At 32.6% G+C, this 19,209-nt stretch overlaps 1 long non-coding RNA gene across 3 annotated transcripts; it reads right to left on the minus strand.

The window, feature by feature from the left end:
• Positions 1 to 10,578: 10,578 nt before the first annotated feature.
• LOC118198235 (uncharacterized) lies at positions 10,579 to 17,749 on the minus strand. Of its 3 annotated transcripts, XR_015040711.1 has the most exons (3): positions 17,612 to 17,749; positions 16,840 to 17,124; positions 10,579 to 11,075 (listed from the first exon to the last, which is right to left on the minus strand). It is a non-coding gene; the product is annotated as an uncharacterized LOC118198235 (long non-coding RNA). The 3 variants fall into 3 exon arrangements; XR_015040710.1 differs by lacking the exon at positions 17,612 to 17,749 and having other exon boundaries at positions 10,579 to 10,810; positions 16,840 to 17,603; XR_015040709.1 differs by lacking the exon at positions 17,612 to 17,749 and having other exon boundaries at positions 16,840 to 17,603.
• Between the last annotated feature and the right edge of the window lie 1,460 nt (positions 17,750 to 19,209).

Consider the following 19,209-nt stretch of genomic DNA (forward strand, 5'->3'; position numbering starts at 1 on the left):
TTATGCATTTTCTATATTAAGGTCTGATTAATAGATTTTTATTTTTTTTATATACTATGAGAAGTATAGACATAATTATTTCTTAAACCTGTTCATGACTTTAGCCATTAAACAAATCTATAATAATATTAGATTAGATATAACCACAGATTCTCGTAAAGTTCACTATGCGTTTCTTGTAATTATAAAAGTTGAGTTTTTTTTTTAATTTACTAGAATTTTATGTGTCAGATACCTAAAGATAAAAAATTATAGTTTAGTTAATTAACTTCGAAAAATGGCAGCTCAGTATCCAAGCATGCAAAACTGAAGCATAAAAATATTTATTCATGAATACATGAAAAAATCCAAAAAGCAGTATTCATTTAGGAATAAAATATTTAAAAGAAAAAGATAGAGACTGTTAGTTTAGTAAAATCTTTTTATATTAAAAGTACCTAACCTTATATTAAAGGCAAACAGGCTGGCTGCATGGGTGTTTTTGTGGTTTTCCCCATGTGTAATGTGTATACGAGCGAGTTTCCCTTAGAAATGCATGTCATCTCTTTCACCCAAGAACTTTCCATGTCACTGACTCAATTTTGAATTTTTAACAGGTCAACTTCATAAACTTCCGTAATTTGATATTTAATTTCACATGAAAGAGTATTTCTAGCGAGTAAAAATCAAGCAGGTGTCACTTCATATAAATAAGAACTTAAATTAGCACACATCATTGACTGATAATGGATGATTTTGATTGTCACTTGCTTATTGTTCAATCAATAGACTGGTGACAGAAGTATGTTACAAAGTAGATATGAACTCTTGTCTCCCACTTCAATTAGTTGCTCAATACTATGAATGTTTATATGGAAAATAGCCTGGCTTATGCATTTTTAAAATTAAAATGTTTATTCAAATAAATTTTTCCATTCCTTTTTATTGTGAAATAGCTATAACATTTTGTGTATGGTATACAGTAAATTACATTAATATTTTGCTCTTCATTTTGTATTCAACCAACTGTACACATACGTGTATTAATTTTCATAAATTTTCTGAAAGGTCATCATTTATCATTACCCATTAATAAAAAATTACCCATGTTTTACTGTATTAGAAAAAAAGGCTCATCATGGGTAGAATGTTGTCTGAAGCCATGGAATGCTATTAGTTTGTTCCAGATTCAATAACCAGTAGATAAATAGATTGGAAACACATGGTTTTCAAGGCTTTCCCATAAAAATACAAATTACTTAACTTCAAAAAAGCTGCATTTATTCCTAGAGAAATTTAGGCTAACTGTCTTTAAAAAATTTCTCATAAAGGCATATCTTTTATATAATTTGTCACAATAAATTATCTATCCACCTGCTTCATTCAGACTAATGCAAAAATGTGCTAAAAATCTCAGAATTCATCATAAATATGAAAAAAAAAAAAAAAAGAAAAAAAAAAAGAAAAAACTAAATGGTTTTCTGCGAATTGCTGAAAGGTATTATGCGCAATGTCTATTTTTGAAATGACCTTTGTAAGGAAACTAGAGACACTGTTGAATGCATCATGAAAAAAATATTCAGCAAATTCTAACTATTGAGAGGGACTAGATGCTGTAGAAACAGAAGTCATTAAATTGTTTGTTTTATTTGTTCGAATATAGCAAATTACATTACAGCTATCTGCTTAAATGAAGGGATGCCTTCGTGGAGGAATTTCTAAAAGAAACTGTCTCATATTCATGTTGTATGTAGGAAACACTATGATCCCAGCTTTTACTTCTGGGTCCGAAAGGAAAGAACTGATTAGGCTATTTTTTTTTTTTTTTTTTTTTTTTTTTTAGTGTGACAAAATATATTGTTATTTGTTTATCAAGCAGAATGGCTTTGTGAAGATTTTTCTAAGAAAAACTAGCTGATACATCATTACACAAGATAAAATCTACAGAAATGCATGCAAGCAGTTTCTTCCAGCTACCAGAATAAACCTCAGGAAAAATTACAAGTGTTTGTGGCTTTAACTACTTGTCAGGCCAGTCTTCTGGTCTATAAACAACTGTAAGAAACTGATTTTTGTCATATACATATGGCAATACTCATCTGTCTCATATGCCATAATACATACGAGAATCTCATTTGTCATATACATATGAATACATATGGTTGTCTCTTTAAACAGTAACTTCAGATGAGCAGCAAGAAATTAAATAGCTGAAAGAGAATGTGGACATTAAGCTATCCCCCTTAGTGCATAAGAAATATTACATATTCCCAAATCACTCATGAATCAACTATAAAACGCTAACATTATTTTAAACCTCAAAGTCTTACAGCTGATTAACAACTAATTCGTCTCGTCTTTCAGAGCCGTATTTACACTGTCATCAAAATTTTAGGATAATGACAGAAATAAAAGTAGCTGATACTTAAAAATTATTAATAGAAATTTGTACAAAAGCATTAGTTAACATAAATTACAATATTTGGCAGTTGATTATTCGCAAAATATTTAAATTAAAAGCAAATTGATGGGAAAATTAAGCCCCTCTTGCAGAAAAATTTTTTCATTAATATGGTGTATGGTCACCTAGGGCAAGTTTGCACATCCGACATCTTGATTTCATAGACTTTACCAAAGTGTTGATGAAGTCTTGTAGAATTGTACGCCAATGATCTAAAAGTGGATTTGTCAGCTCTTGGAAGGTCCGTGGACGAATTCGGCGTGCTAAGGCATCCCACACATGCTCAAGTCGGGTGAGTAAAGTGGTCAATACATTTGAGTGATATCTTCTGTTTACAAGTATTCTTACACCACATATACTAGACCAGGCCACAAATTTTCATCCATTAGCAAAACTTCTGGGCCAATAGCACTCCTAAACAGTCTAACTTGGGGTTCCAGTAGCTCGTCAACATATCTACGAACGGTTACAGAATCTCCTTGAAAGATTCCGATGCAACCATTGGTCGTACGCATTAAGCCGCGGAAACGGTATATTTCACGGACAAGAGAAGGGAAGTTGTGTGTTCCTTTCTCTTTGCAGATCAACACACGTCTAGAATCACTGTTTATACTACGTGTGGACTTCTCAGTAAACAATATTCGGGATCAGTCGTTTTGGCTCCACTGAACATGACGACGGTACCAGTTTAAACGGGCCCCTCTGGAAGATGGAGTGAATGGGACACAAACCATTGGTTTTCTTGCATACAGTCCAACCTCGTTAAGCCTTCGTGCAGCAGCAGAACGGCTAATTCGAGTTCCTATCGCAGCATGAAGCTCTAAAACCAAATCCCTTGCAGTTTCTTCGCGTGAACAAGGATATAAAACACTCTTCTGATGCACTTGTTGCTCTTGGTCGCCGTTGACCAAGGCTGTCTGTCAACTGATTCATTGCTTAAAAAAGCAGCTCCAGATTCAAATCTTTTGCGACTTCCATTTGTATTTGACTTCTCTCGATTATACCAATTTTTCGCCACTTTTGACCTTCACTTAAATGATGCTTTGAGCCATAACTATAGAATACTGATCACTCTCAGAAACCATATTCCATTTAAACAGTACAACAGACCGGAATTCCAACATGCATCCATTGTGCACCACATTGTCAGTCACCGAATTTGCATATTTCTGGCGTTAACGTATGCGCGGAAATGCAATTTTGTGTTCAATTGTATATAATTAATAGAGGCATAGCTAAGGTTTTCAGCGCCCGGGGACACCTAAAGATTTTGCGCCCCCTTTCTGTATTCCAAGAATGGAAAACATTTCATTCTGAAATGTATATCATCAATTTGCCGCCCCCTGGATGCTGCGCCCGGGGACGGATGTCCCCCTTGCCCCACCCTAGCTACGCCACTGTTAATTAACGTAAATAATTATAGCATCGGGCATTGGTTGCAACATTAACTTAGTAAGCATATTTTTTCCTCATTATCCTTTAATTTTGATAACCAGTGTATATGGTGCAGCACGAGTTCTGTAACAAAATTGGTCTTAGGGCTTCAAAAGCAAGTCAGCAGCAAGACGCGTTAGAAGCGTACTTGTTCATACTTAACGTATTATTTAAGCTATTTTTACAGTTTAAATATTTTTGAACTCAGAATTGAAATATCTACAAGTGCATGTAAGAAATATATCTATATAAGAATAAAATGAATTTAAATATTTATAGAAATTTGCAACAATTAATATTTATTTACCTACCACAGAAATGTAATCTTATAAACATGTCTGTCCGGTCATGTACTTACAGAAAAATACTTGCGTGTATTCAGAAATATTCATGAGCATTCACTGATCCATCTATATAATGTAAAAGAAATGACAGACCTCCTGAGAAACAGGATAGCTTATTTGAATACGGGAAAGCATACTAGTCTTATCTGCTGAGGGGAAATGAGGACTTTCTAAAGAAAACTGGATTAAATTCATGTTTCAGATGTAAATACTGTGAAAATCTATCATGCAACCAGCGTTCGCATGGGTTCGAACTTGGGTGATACTACTAGTATTCAGTAGTCTTAATCATTCAGCCTGTGAATGTCTCATAAAACCTCCAAAGTATAGGTGGAAAGAACTGAGCACCTTTGTCGCCTCATCCGAATTTCAGCCCTCTGTTTTAGTGAAATTCTTAGTAACATGTTTCGTCTGATATTATTTCTTTATGCCTCTTGTTTTCATAAAGAGACAAATTAGTCCTTAACAATTTAGAATCAGCCATAATTTAAATTTTAGAAGCTAGAAGTCATTTCTGGCCAATCATCCAAGATATAGGTTTTAATGTGGTTTTGCATGCGATTCTCATGGACTATCTTATAAGACCTACAAAAAGCTTCCGAAATCTGTATTTATCTATCTTAAACTGCTCAGGTAGTTGAACTGCATAAACATCACATGTGATTGTGTGACACAGCAAGTCGCTTTTCAAAAGGTAGAACGGATCAGTCTAGGAATTTTGTACCGTTTTACATGTATCCTAATTACCTCTTTTCCGAGATGAGATGTCTACTCCAAATCCTTTTGACATCCTCACCGTCCCTCTCTGTCTTCTGACATCTCGCGAAGACGGTACTACTCACGTATAAGAATTATTTGAAAAATAAATGAATTTTATTCATTGTAAATTCCCGAATTATTTAATTTACTATATTCTGTATGGTTGCTAAGGCAGGCTCCACAGATACACTACCTATCAATTCTTGCAGAACTGGACAGGCTGACTGCCAGTACATTGTGCATTTCGATGTCCGACGAAAAATGCTTTCCTTCTGGAACATCTATGTGTTTGGCTCACTACTGTCTTCAACCTGTACAGACTGATATTATATATCTGGTATCGATTTTACCTGCCTTCTAATGGACTCATAGATAATATCAACCGAAAATGCTTAAGATAGCACTTATCTGCATCATTCGTTCTAACCGATGATTTTAATGACTCTTTGAGGAAGTAAGGATAAGAACTTAAATATATAAACAGAGCTACTAAGTATGTCACTGCGTATGCCTCCATAATGATAGATAGTAAACCCATATCTACAAACTTAAAAGGCTACTTCACAGCACTGATCTGGTTATATGTACGCCATTACATCTATCATTTTATACATTTAGAATCTAGAGTGATCCATTCCCAATATTTGCGTCTTTTAAAGGAATATGAATGTTGGACATATTTAGAGTTCCAAGGTTTCTTTAAGAGTGAGAGACTTAAACTTGTTTCCCTCTCTAGCTTTTCTTACGAATGAAAAAGTAAGGTGTGTAAAAATAGATGATACTGTGAAGGCCGTTACTGATCTGTTGTCCAGGCGTTCAGAAACCACAAATCTGTATTCCTACGTCATCAGACAGACTTCCTAGATACATATCTAAAATCATAACAGAACCCTATGAAGAGAACTTTAGTTAAGACATATAAGGGAAACCCTAGTCTCAGAATATTAGCAATTCCATGCTGAAGCATTTGTTGACTAAGTCTTTTATTAGTTTCCCTTCTTACTCTTTGTAATAGAGGTTGTAGCAGGGCATTTAATGTTTGGCATTGAGAAATCCAAAAAACAAAACTTGGAAAAGTCAGAATTTCATTAATGTTCCGTTATATATTAAAAAATGCTTTTTACTATATTTGCCCATCACCAGCCGAGCGGTAAAATCACTGAACACTGATAGTTCGGCCCGTGGTTCGAATCTCGGAAAATGGGCTGGCTGCATGGGTGTTTTCTTTATTTTCCCCATGTGTAACGTATATACGTGGCAGTTCCCTTTAAAGAGTCCTCCAAGAAGGCATCCCTCCCTTTAGTCAGAGAGCCCTTGAATGTTTAGCTGCAATCAAACAAAACGAACGAAATCGCCAGAATTTTGCACTAACGAATCACCTACGCAAACTTCTGGGGGAGGATGGCATACTGCAGCCTTGATCATTATTTAGAAGAAAATGATAATACCTTTCCTAATCACAATGGTTTTCTCGAAAAGGAGATCAATACTGAAAATGTACTTCTGTTCAGAGCTATATTTTCTGCTTTTTTTAAGAGGAATCACTTGATGTCAATATTTTTGTGACAAAGAAAAAAGTGTATGAATTAGAGTTTTCTAAAATCTCTTCATTGTTGTTTGCAGAGACCTTCCAATTTTTAAACAAAAATTTCTCAAAGAACTGGTTGTTTCTCATAAAAACTGGTACTTTGTTATTTTAAGTCATTAACTCTTTCCAAAATTTTTGGAGTGTTATGTTATGTAGGTTATTAAATTATCTGCAGTATCTGAAACCTTTTGGCTGACTGCCAATAACCATCAATATTTTTAATGGGCACTGCTGTTCTTTAGTTTAGTTTTAAAATCTGTTCAGTCTTTTTTTCACTGTCTTACACCGGTAAACTAGGTAGTGTGTGTGTGATTATGGCAAAGGCTCGAGGGCTATCTGCCTAAGGGGAGGGATGCCTTCATGGAGAACTTTCTAAGGGAAACTGGCTCGTATACACGTTACACATGGGGAAAACCACGAAAACGCCCATGCAGCCAGCCCGTTCGCGGGGTAAACTAGGTAGGCGTTCATCTCCACTGGCTGCCAATTCATAGGCCAGTAGTGATCTTCATGGGTACAAATATTCTTGGATTTAATTTTAAAAAGTATCTAAATTTACTGCAATATCACATATCAGGGATCTTTAACTTGTAGGTCTCTGGCGATGAACAACTTTGGCAGGCATCCATGTTCTTCAATATAATTTTAATTAAAAATGCTATTTAAATTTAGTGCACTACTCTGTACTAGTGAATCTGTTTGTTAACAAGTGACAACCAAGCTTTAACTTTTTTTTGGATCGAATGTTATAAATTATGTAGGGGCTACCTTTCTCATGGAAACAGCCTCACATTAACTGAAGATTTGGAACATCTATTCACAGACTACGTGGTTTGCTTCTAGCAGTCACTGCACCTAAGGTACAAAAAGTTCTCTTTGATTTCAAAATTTTTTAGAAATCTGATCGTCCAGTGCTTAGTAACTACCATTCTTGGTACAAAATGCATCCATTCTGCACTCCTGCTTTCGGATCTCACGTCCAAAAGGTAACACAACTATTATTATGCCTGAATAGAGGATCTAGAAATATCCCTCTGCACATATGAAACTTTTAAATTATTTCAGAATTTTATTAAAGATAACAGTCATGTTCTTAACTGTAGCATTTTTATGAATACAGACAAGAATATAATAATTATATCTATACAAATGTTTCTAGGTTCCCTAATCACATCTGTTTGGCTGTTATGTATAATACAACACTACTTTAAATACCTTATATAGCATTGAACCTATGGTAACGTTTTTAAAAAGTACAAAATCTTTTTTATAGATATATTAAGTTTGTGATGAAGCCACGGTTAATTTTTATACTCCATAAACACAACGTGGTTTAACATAGTAAAATCTATATTTTTTTTTGTAGTTTTTTCAACAGTTCACAACAATTTTATTTATATGTAGTAGTATTTTAAAACTGTACTTGGACGTATTCTTGTCTTTACTTACCAGTTTAGAAAATCTGGAAAATGTTTAGTATGTACTTGATACTGTATAATGCATTTAATTTGCACCAACAAAACCAATTCTTATTTTTGTTTCGCTAATACCTTGCAAAGTTCATAGGATATGTTTCATGTTTTGCAGGTGTAATCTTTGGCATGCAAATACAGTTATATCTTGAACAGATCACTTCTACATAGACAAATGATATACCATAACACAAAATATTCTGGTGAAATCCTATCTGAAATGATCTAAATTTTTGTGTCATGTTTCTCAGTATAAATCATACACACCAATACAGAACAGTATCTCGTATCTAAAAAATATTTTTTGGTCCCTTACGTATATCATTACAGTATTCATTTATGAAACCTCTCATTTTCTAAAAATGCAGGTTTTATTCCATATACTTTTGACACTTTGACGTTTTCAATCTGTAATAGTGCTCAACTAGACCCAATATTTAAAATTGCTTGTTGTAGGCTTTTTACACCCCTATTCTGCATATCACAATATTAGTTGCTGTTATAATCAGTCACATTTATTCATGCTGTGAGAGAAAAACAGCACAGTTCAACATTGATGAAATAATTAACACTTAATTCCAAGAACCATTCCTACTATATTATGATACAAATTTAAGAGATATTTGAATGTGTTAGAATTGTAAAGTTTTCCGTTTAATGAAACATTAGGAAATGTGACTTCAAATGGTTGCTACAGAATATTACAAGTTTGAATTTAACTGCACACTTTTGCCCAATTCATGCACTATAGAACCTCATTATTTTGGTTTAGTAGATTAATAATTAGATATCAGATTAGCATTAAGTTTTATTTTCTGAGTCATAGAGCATCCAAGAATAGAAATGATAATTAATTTAACACTTCAAAATATACTCATGTGCATGAAAATAACTGTAACTGATGCAAAATGGGAGAAAACATGGTCTTTGTAAAAGCAGTGTTTGTTCTTTAGTTATGAATGTTTAAATCAAATCTGGATTTTATGTATATGCTTAGAGCAAATATTCACTTATTTTTAATGTGTCAAACAATTTATGGATATTAAGAGTTCTGCAGAAAATTCAACTCTTTGAAACCATCCATGCAAATGGGAAACAAAGAAATTTCAGCAAGTACTTCTGTAATGACAGGAAATAATAATAGGCATTATCTAACTATTAAGTAATGATAAGACTTATTCTAGAATTAAAATTATTTAATTTCCTGAATGCTTTAATATAAGTCTCTTCTGTGTGAAAGACCACAAGCCCTTTGCCTGACACACAAACTTTTAAGCCTCCTTATTTTGCAATAAATAGTTAAAAATTAAAAAATGGGCTGTAACTTTAGCACTCATTTTTCATAATTATTATAAGACCAGTATATTCATCTTTTTGATTAGCAGCAAGTTCACTCCTATTTCGGTACTTTTCCGTTTCGCCGGCGCAAATCTCGCCAAGCAGACTTTATTGGCGACAACATACAGTATACACATAAAAAATATTAAAAAAATGTTAGTTTTAAGAATTCTTTTTTTTGAAGGCATAAACATTTTAATATCGCTTAAAATTTTATAAAAAGCCAATAAATAAAGACAATAAATTTGTAAAAAAAACATTAATTTAAGAATTTACTATGCTTTCATGGTTCACCATCCTGATTCGCCGGTTCATATCACATGACCCCAAGCGATCTCATCTCACGTAAACTACTCTACAAAATTCTAATGCTCTCAGTAATTATCTACATTAATTTCAAGTTAAATCTTAATTTGGAACACAAGTTTGTATGCAAGAAATATTTCAATTCGTACGAATAGCTTACTCAGAAATTATGTAAAACTGCAGTGCTTTACTTCGCTAATGCATTCTCATTAGAATTGAATTTAACCCTTGACTTTACCTTTTCTATATTTTCGGCTTCAGGTAAGCACTGTGGTTGCATTCTAATTGACTTAATTACCGAAAATGGCCTTAGACATAAAGCTGAACTATCTGATAAAAATTCTATGCAATTATATGCCAGTATTGAAAAAAACAATCAATCTGATAAGAAAAAGCTGCGACTTGTTTTGAAAATGAGGCGTAAAAGGTTACCAGCGAGAATATTCTGTTTGGCATCGGTTGTACCATTATTGGCAACTTTATCGCTTGCGCCGGCAAAACAGAAAAGTACCCCTATTTCTTTGTTTTTGAATGTTGAAAAATTAAAATATCTAATTATTGGTAGCTCTTTTGATATTGGAATGTGTGAAAGTTTAATTTGTATACAGCTTTACGTACTGAAACTTAACAAATATGCAAGTACTCTTATTAACCAGCGAAAAAAAAAAAGTGTCCACATTTTTAAGTGATTATAGTGTTTTTTAATCTTAATCAATGAAAATCAATTGATATCATGGATGATGAAATAAAGAATGAAAATATATTTTATTTAAGAAGAAATTGGGATAATGTATTAGTCAATGTCTTGTAAGAAACACTACTTATATTATGCTTCATAGATATGACTAATTCCTAATATGTAGAGCAATTTTCAGTAAAAAATAATTCAACAATGGATAATTTTTTCCCCAGACTTTATTCAGAATACATAATAATTATTTTACAAAGTTTTTATTCATCTTTTATTTCTGAAAATAAAGACATATCAGATAAAATTCCTTGACTAGAGTATAAATATTATTATTCAACCATATTACTCAAAAATTTATGAGTTTCAGTTTCAGAAAATTCTCCTGGCAGAGCTTGCTCTTGACTTTTAAATACATACCAGATTCCTGCCAATTGTTTACTGAAAAATAAAGAAGACTAAATTCAATTGTGAAACAGCCAAGATCACTGAAAACAATGCACTATTCATTTTGCAAACATAAGCCTGAAATATTAAAAATGATCAGATTGAGATCAGATATGAGATTATTTATGAACAGAAAAATTTGCAGTACTTGCATACTATCCCATTGGCCATGAAAATTGGTGCAGAACCACTAATCATTCCTGAGGAAATCCTTCACAGTCAATGGGATGAAGTGTTAAGTACAAATTCTCTGATTCCTCTTTAAAAATAAGAGAAAATTTTGGCATGTAGGTCCCCGAGAATGCATTGTTAACATAAAATGAACTATTCTCTATTATCCACAATTGGGGGTATCACCCTGGCCAAAAGGGTTCATTGTTGCCTACTTTAACAATTTTCTCTTATACTACCTAGTTACATACAAACATAAGCATTTTTATTTGTTTATTGGCCATATAACATCATTACAAAATAAAGCAAACTAAAAAAAAAAAAAAAAAAAAAAAGGTGTTTTTATAGAAACTGTATGGAAACAGATAAATTGCAAAATATTTGTCCATTATACTTTATATTTTTCAAGCATCACCAAAGGAATGGAATGCTGTCCTGAAAAACATTTCTTAATTTAAATTTCTTTAAATATATCAATCACTTAAAATTATATGCTTGTATATCAATTTCTGGAATTCAGTTATATTAACTGGCGTATTTAAACTTTGATTTTTAATCCTCTGATAAGCACAGTAGCATACTAAAACACCACAGCTCATATTATCAGTTTGCAAAATATGTGAAGGACAAATTATTTTCCATTTAGTGCTAGTAGCAAATATTTTAGCTAAAACCTCACACCATGTATGAATTAAAAATTTGATACTCTTGCCCACATGATTTATTTTGTGGATCATAAAATTCAAAAACCATATCTGGAATATTTACTATTATTAATATCCAATGACAATTTAAATTTGCAGGGATAAAAAATAATTTCGCTGATTTCAATCTTGTTAGTAATGGATCTTTAATACAAAAATTTGGTTTAGGAATTTGTAAATTAGACTTAACAAAGGCAAAATCTTCATAACTGTTTAATATTTTAAATAAAAAAGCATCAATTATAGTATTATAGAGCCATCCTTTTCGAAAACATGAAGATACAGATTTAAACAAGTGTTCTTCTTCATTACTTATAAAAGGATCTATAGATTTTAACATATATGGTGTAATTTCAATATCATGTATTTTTAAACATGATTTGATCAAATCTTTATTCATTCTAACATTTACTGAAAAGTTTTGCTCTGCTGATGATAAATTTATCTTTTCCTGTGTACAAGGTGGAACATTCTCAGTTAAAATATTATAAATATATTTTCTAAATTGAAGGGTATCTAAAGGAAGATTTAAGGCTAATTTATTTACATGTTGAAATGCATAATAACAGATGAAGACCCCACAACTGCTTTCATCATTTTGTAAAGCATGCGGTAGACACTGAATATCCCATGAACCGTTAATTTGTAACTCACTGTTAATTACATTAGACCATTTATTAGTTAAGTTTATGTATTTTGGATTGCATGAATTTATTAACGAGTCATATAAATAAAAGGTATTTTTCTTTAAATCTGCTATGATCAGAACCCAATGAGAATCAATGCAAGCAGGAATCAATAAATATTATGCATTTATGATTACATCAAATAACCACCCCCTAACAAAATCTGTACAAACCGATTTTATAAAAAATTCTTCACTTTTACTGATATAAGAATCTAAAGACTTTAAAACAATACGATTGATAGTATAGCAGCCAATTTGTAAAATTCTTTTAGAAATATCTTCGCTAGATTTTAATGGAAGGGAAAATGATTTATTTTGATCAACACTGGTTAAATCACATAGATATTTATCACTGTCATTTAAATCAAATGCTACGGCTTTAAATTTAATTTTCTTTTCCACACATTCATTTATTTCTGGGTCATCTACATTATCATTAAAATCTTGATTCTTATTCTGCTGACATTTCTGTAATTTTCTCTTTTTAGAAGTTTTAAACAATTGTGGGTTAAGTTTTTGATTTGGTGAAACTGGACATGATGCACTTGAAACTGCTCTTGAATTTTCATTCGAGTTTAAAATTCCTCTACATTCTGAAACTAATGAATTTAATGTTGTATGAACACACTTTAACATGACATTTTGGACTTTTGGTTGTCTTATTAATTGCAGTAATTCTTCTACAAGCTTTTCACATGCATTTACTCTCTGTTCAATACTTTGTGGATTGTAATGATTAACAGAATACACATTTATTGATTTCATACTTTCATTGCATTTCTGATTCGATTCAAGATTAATCCCCGAGGGATTAAACACCCAATCATTTTGTCTATTAAGGAATGAATGCACTTTATGTATATGTTTGCACAGCAATTTATCTAAGCAATTGCAGTGATACAAGTGACTACACAATGAGACACATGATACTTTAGGGCATCTATAAAAGCAAAAATCCTGACACGGACAAATTTCAAAAAGACGCTGCACAGTATATATTTTATTTTTTGTCTGAGAACAAACAGTCCAAGAAGTATCAGAGCATTTATTTACATCACTGTCCCTAATTTTTAGTCCTCTCTGATGCCTACTTAAACAAGAAATGGAATTTCTGGGAGATACATTAGTGTATAATTTATAGGTATGATTTAAATATTTATCTTTCTCAATTGTCAGAAGTGTAGAAATTAAAATATCTAATCGTCTATTATGTCTCCTCTTAAAATAAACAGTTTTCAACTGATTGTGAAAAGATTCACAGTACATGTTTGTATCAGTAAATGCATGTGGAAAGTTCCGATAACACAAAGCCCATTCCTCTAATCTATTTTTATAATTTTCAGAAAAATATTCAATAAAATCTCTACTTTTCCTAGAATAGTCATTCAAAAACTTACTTATTTGATCATGAAAAGTGATCTGGTTTCTTTCATGTAATATATTTGTTAATTCTCCTAGCATTTTTTGTCGCACTTCCTTATCTACCACTTTAGAATTTAGTTGCCGGAACCAACTTTGGCGTACGTGCCACGAACATAAAAGATGCTTAACATCTTGACCAAAAACCTTTGAAAATGCAGGATATGTAACTTTGTCATCATCTGTCATTACACAGTTTACATATAAATTTGGTACACGACACTTTAAACTATTAAATAAACAATAAAGAGTGTCAGCATCTAGAAAATTAGTAATGAAATGAGCAACTGGATAGCCACAACCAAATTCATCAGGTACTATTAGATTAAGAAGGTAAAAATCATACTGGTTAGTCTTATGTGTAGATTCGATACATAAAATCTCTGTACAACCTTTTATCATCATTTCTTTTTGTTCACGCGTCTGAAGACCAAGAGCAAACGATACTTTATGATTTGGAAGATTATCTAGATCAGTTGGACCGTACAAAGTTGAATTATTCTGAGGCTTATATAATAACACAGGATTGTATGCTTCACATTTTAAAGTTTCAATGATTGAATTAACAGAAACTGCATCACTACTTGGACGCAATGAATTGTTTAAATATCTAGAATAAGCAGAAATAGTTTTACGGGAGACAAAGCTTTCCTTTACAGGGAAATTATTTCTATTCTCGCGATTTCCTGATCCATCTTGTAAGATATCCCTTATTTTTTGTGGAGGCACAGACAAACGTAAATTTGCTTTTATCAAACACCGCGTACTTTGTTTCAATGGCTGATATTTACAATTTTCAAACTTTTGCTCATGATTATGTTTAGGAAAGTAAAAAACAGAGATTTTATTCATTTCTTCACAAGCCCATATTCTGACCGGACAACATACACTTTTTGAAACTGTACCTTTTTCATTTTTCCGACTAGTTTTTTTTTCAAAATCAGAATAACCTTGTGTGGTAAACTGACAACAATAATAATGAGAAGTTTTAGAATTTTTCGTTACTTTAGAAAGCTTTCTGAATGAAGTAAATGTCGAGGTTCCTTCCAGTTCTAGCCAATCTTGAAAATAACTCATTGTTTCAAATGAATATTCTTTTAAGTTATTTAAATTATGTTCATCTGCTAAATGCTTATTAAAATTTAAAACATATGTAAAAGACTTATGGTAATCAGGTATGAAGCATACATACAATTTATTAACTTCTGTGCAAAATTTCTTATGTTTAAAAAATGATAATTTGCAAGGATAACATTTATTACAATTTAGACATTTCCGAGGGTAAACAGATGAAAAATTTTGTTTTAAATCAGGTACTTGTTTATTTGAACATTTTTTTTTTTTTTTGTGGTTATAAAATGAATTCTTCGATTTATAAGTTTTTAAGCATATTTGACATTTACGAAGATAAGCCATTTTTATTTTATCACTAATACATTCTTTGGTTTCTAATTTTTTAGCACTCAATACATTATCAATGTTTATAAGAATATTACTCTGAGGAGAAGTTATTGAAAGTTTAAAATTTTCAGTTTCAAGTTTTTCTTTGCAATTTTTTTTATGATTATTAAAAGAATTTTTAGTTTTATAGTTTTTTTACAAATATCACATTTTCTAGGATAAAGCGATGGTGCATTACAGTCAATTTCGGACCCCCCTCCAGTCAGAATAGGACACATAGACTTATTTTTCCTCACTTAACAATTAATTTCACTGCTTTCTACATGATCTTTTAGTAAACAAAATTTATTAAAGTGAAAGAAACTTAGGCCTGAACTACAAGAAGTGCTTTTTCTGGTCATAGAAATGTTCTTTTGCTGCAAAACATAACTAGAGGCAAAGTCAGAGTAAAAATCATCTTTTGTTGTACACAATTTAGGTTGTGAAATATCAAAATTTGTTGAATCATTTTTTAAACTCCCTTTGCCACTAACAGAAGCACAATACAATGGATAACAATCACTGAAAGAAACAGCACTTGCCTGCTGTACACTACAACCAGCAGCAGTGACTGCATTCTTTAGTGATGATCCCATGTAGGCCATTACACTTCTTAGGCGCAAAACAGCTGAAGCAGCATTCTTCAGATGCAAACTGCCACTAACAGTCAAATCCCTCCTTGGACACAAACCATCACCAAAAGCACGAATTGGTTTCTTCTGAAAACTAGCAATTGGGACAGTAGTGTTCGTAGAAGAATTAACAGTAGAACTAGCACTGCTCCTCAGAAAACGGCCAGAACCATGGACTGCAACACGCCTGGAGGAGTCAACATCAGCAAGGATACCATTTCTATGACAGGGGCTGGTAGTGACGTTATTCCTTGAATGCAAACCAGAAGCAGCATTCTTCGGATGACAGCCAGTACCACGGACACCAACAAGTCTAGAATGACAGCCAACACCGGGAATGACAACATTCTCAGGACTTAGGCCAGGGGTAGCAACGTTCCTTGGACGCAAATCAGAACCAGAACGAGGGACGGCAGCATTCCTTGGACGTGAACTAAAACCATTGACATACTTAAAATGAGAGCCAACACTACATATGGCAACATTTCTAGGATGACATCTAGGTTTAGTCCCATTCCTTACATGCAAACCAGAACCAGTTCTATGGACAGAAGCGTTCCTTGGGCGAGATCCACCACCATGGCCAGCAATGCAAAGAGACCGAGAGCTAGCATCTGGGTTGGCAACGTTTTTCGGATGTGAGCCAGGGGTGGTATCATTTTGCAGATGCAAACTAAAACCATCTGTGTGGTTAACAGCATTCTTTGAATGAGAGTCACCACCATGGACAACACATTTAAAACGAGATCCAGCACCAGAAATAGCAACCCTCTTCAGCCGAGAGCTAGAAGCAACTTTAGCAGCATTTCTCAAATCAGAATTAGCCTTCTTAGTAGCATCTACAGCACAACCATGCTTTAAAACAGTTGAATAGAGAGGATAAGAAGGGCTTGCAGAAACAAAAGAATCACTCAGAGGTGGAAAATCCAATGTAGTAAATGAAACACAAGGCAATACAAAAGGACTTACCTTTGTAGAAACTGGCTTTGAAGTCAAAACAATCTTGATATTATCCAGGAAAACTGCCGCAAGTTTCTTGTTCCCCAGACGGTTTAGATGTAATTCATCTAGCCAATAACTTAGCTCCAAAATGATGAGACGACCTGCAAATAAAAAACGCTTCTCGATTTTGGCAGTACTTTTCAAGTTGAGAATTAATTTCTACAATCTTTCTATTAATTACCTGTAAACGGTTCAAAGCTGCTACTCGCTGATTTAAAGTTGTGAAAAAATCTTCACCACGTGATAGGATATCTGAAATGATAACATTGATATTCGGGTTCAAACGTTTAACATCCTTAAAGAGGCAATCGTACTTTTTAAGAATATCTTCAACACTGTCATTCGAATTGTTGGTACCAACATGTACCAAAATCAAATGGTATCGATTGTCCAAAAAGGTATCTTACGTCTTAACCTTTCTATCGTTGCACCAGGAAAAGAATGTAAATCTACTTCATAATTCAGAAGATTCGCCGGTAAATATTCATCCAAATATTTAACCATTGAATCTCCAATTATCAATTTCATCTTTTTTGGTTGCATATCGGCAAAACAAACAACTACAAATCGAAACACAGATCAATAATTATATATGCTGTAAATAAAATGCAACTATAAATTAAATGAAAATCAAACACTAATCATAAATATAACAAAATACAAACAAATAATTATTAATAGAAAAAAAGAAGATAAATAGCTGAAGGAAAGCGAGAAAAATGGCGCAAAAAATACACACCTCACACTCGCTAATTAACACGTGAACTAAATTAGCGCCAATTCTTGACCTCGCGGCAAAATTTACGGGAAAAAAATAACGCCAAATGCTCGCCAAGCTTTGTTGCCAACGGAGATATCAAAGGTACATATCCGGTGATGACGTAGAACACACTTCCGGGTTCCGATTTGCGGAATTCTGTAAAACTCGACGGGTATAGTCCGGAGAACAGCCTTAGTTGCGCCAACTTAAGGCTCCTCTATATAGAAGCCTTACGCCAACTTGGCTCCTTTAAAAATATGGGCGACATTTCATTATGCCAACGGAAGTAAACATCATGTGAGGAATAGGCGCTAAGGAGAAAAGGAAAATATATGGGGAAAAGTGGGATTAAGATGTGTTTATATTTGTTTGGTATCTGATTGCTAATTTGGTTCTGTTATATTGCTAAATATTAGCATTAAAAGTCGAGTAATGTGCGTTTATTGCGAAAACGCAGGGCAATTACTTTTCTATCCGATTTCATATATGTATAATTATCATATTCCTGCTTATATAATCTACATATAGGGGATGTTTCCATAACCGGCACTTGGCGAAATTGCGGATTTGTTTACATCGGAAGTGAGCGTACGTGCGCCAGAATATGGTAACCCTGATAATTGTTGCAACCCAAAATCCAAGATGGCGGCCAAAACATAGCCAAGGGCCGGTTACGGAAAATTTCCCTACATATATATCAGATAACTAGCTACTTTTGACACTTATTTCTGAATGTGTATTATTTTACAACTTTTTCTGCTTTGAAAACCCGAGTATTGAAACATTATGTGTATGCTTGTGAAAATATTATTTCAGATATGCTCTTATAACTAACTATACTATAATCTCATATTTATTCAGTTCTCATATAACTACAATAGAAATATGCTTCTATTATTTACTTTAAATGCAGTATTTGATAGCCTTCCACATAGTAGCCATTCTAGAATTAGTTCTGTAATGTTATATAATGTTTATTAAATTGTCTTATGCATTATTTTGTCTAAATATCAATTTTCATAAAGAATATATATAATCAATGTAGAGAATGCGATTTCAATATATTTTAAAGACACAGAGATAATAAACAAAAAATAAAAGTGAGACTACATATGCAACCAGATAAAAGTTATCTATTTTCTCAAGGAAATCTTTAAAATCACGATGGTAGAGTGCGTTTACTAAGATTCTGTTAATAATCGTAATTACCAAGTTTATGACCTCAACTATTTCGGCCTAAAAGGTTTGGGCACAAACAATAAAAGATGTCACATTTATTTCATAAAAGGTGCGCATTTTTAAATTCATTCTTTCTTCATTTGAATAATATACAAAGAAGTAAATATTAATTTCTTTTTAGTATACAATGTAGAAATTAAAGCTCAAAACATTAATTATTGGGTGAAATGCATTACAGATATTAACACAATTAATCTACCAATAACTCTTCTTGGTACTTTAAAATATTTATTTTCATTTAACTGTCACTTATTGACGATCAACTGATTTTATAAGTACAAAATCAACTGCGGAATGTGTATGTGTTTGTGCAGTAAAATATCGTTGTTTCATGTTGT

The sequence above is a fragment of the Stegodyphus dumicola genome, chromosome 4 (genome assembly GCF_044657685.1).
Source record: "Stegodyphus dumicola isolate Sdum_Otavi_A_Nest chromosome 4, ASM4465768v1".
NCBI classification, from domain to species: domain Eukaryota; kingdom Metazoa; phylum Arthropoda; class Arachnida; order Araneae; family Eresidae; genus Stegodyphus; species Stegodyphus dumicola.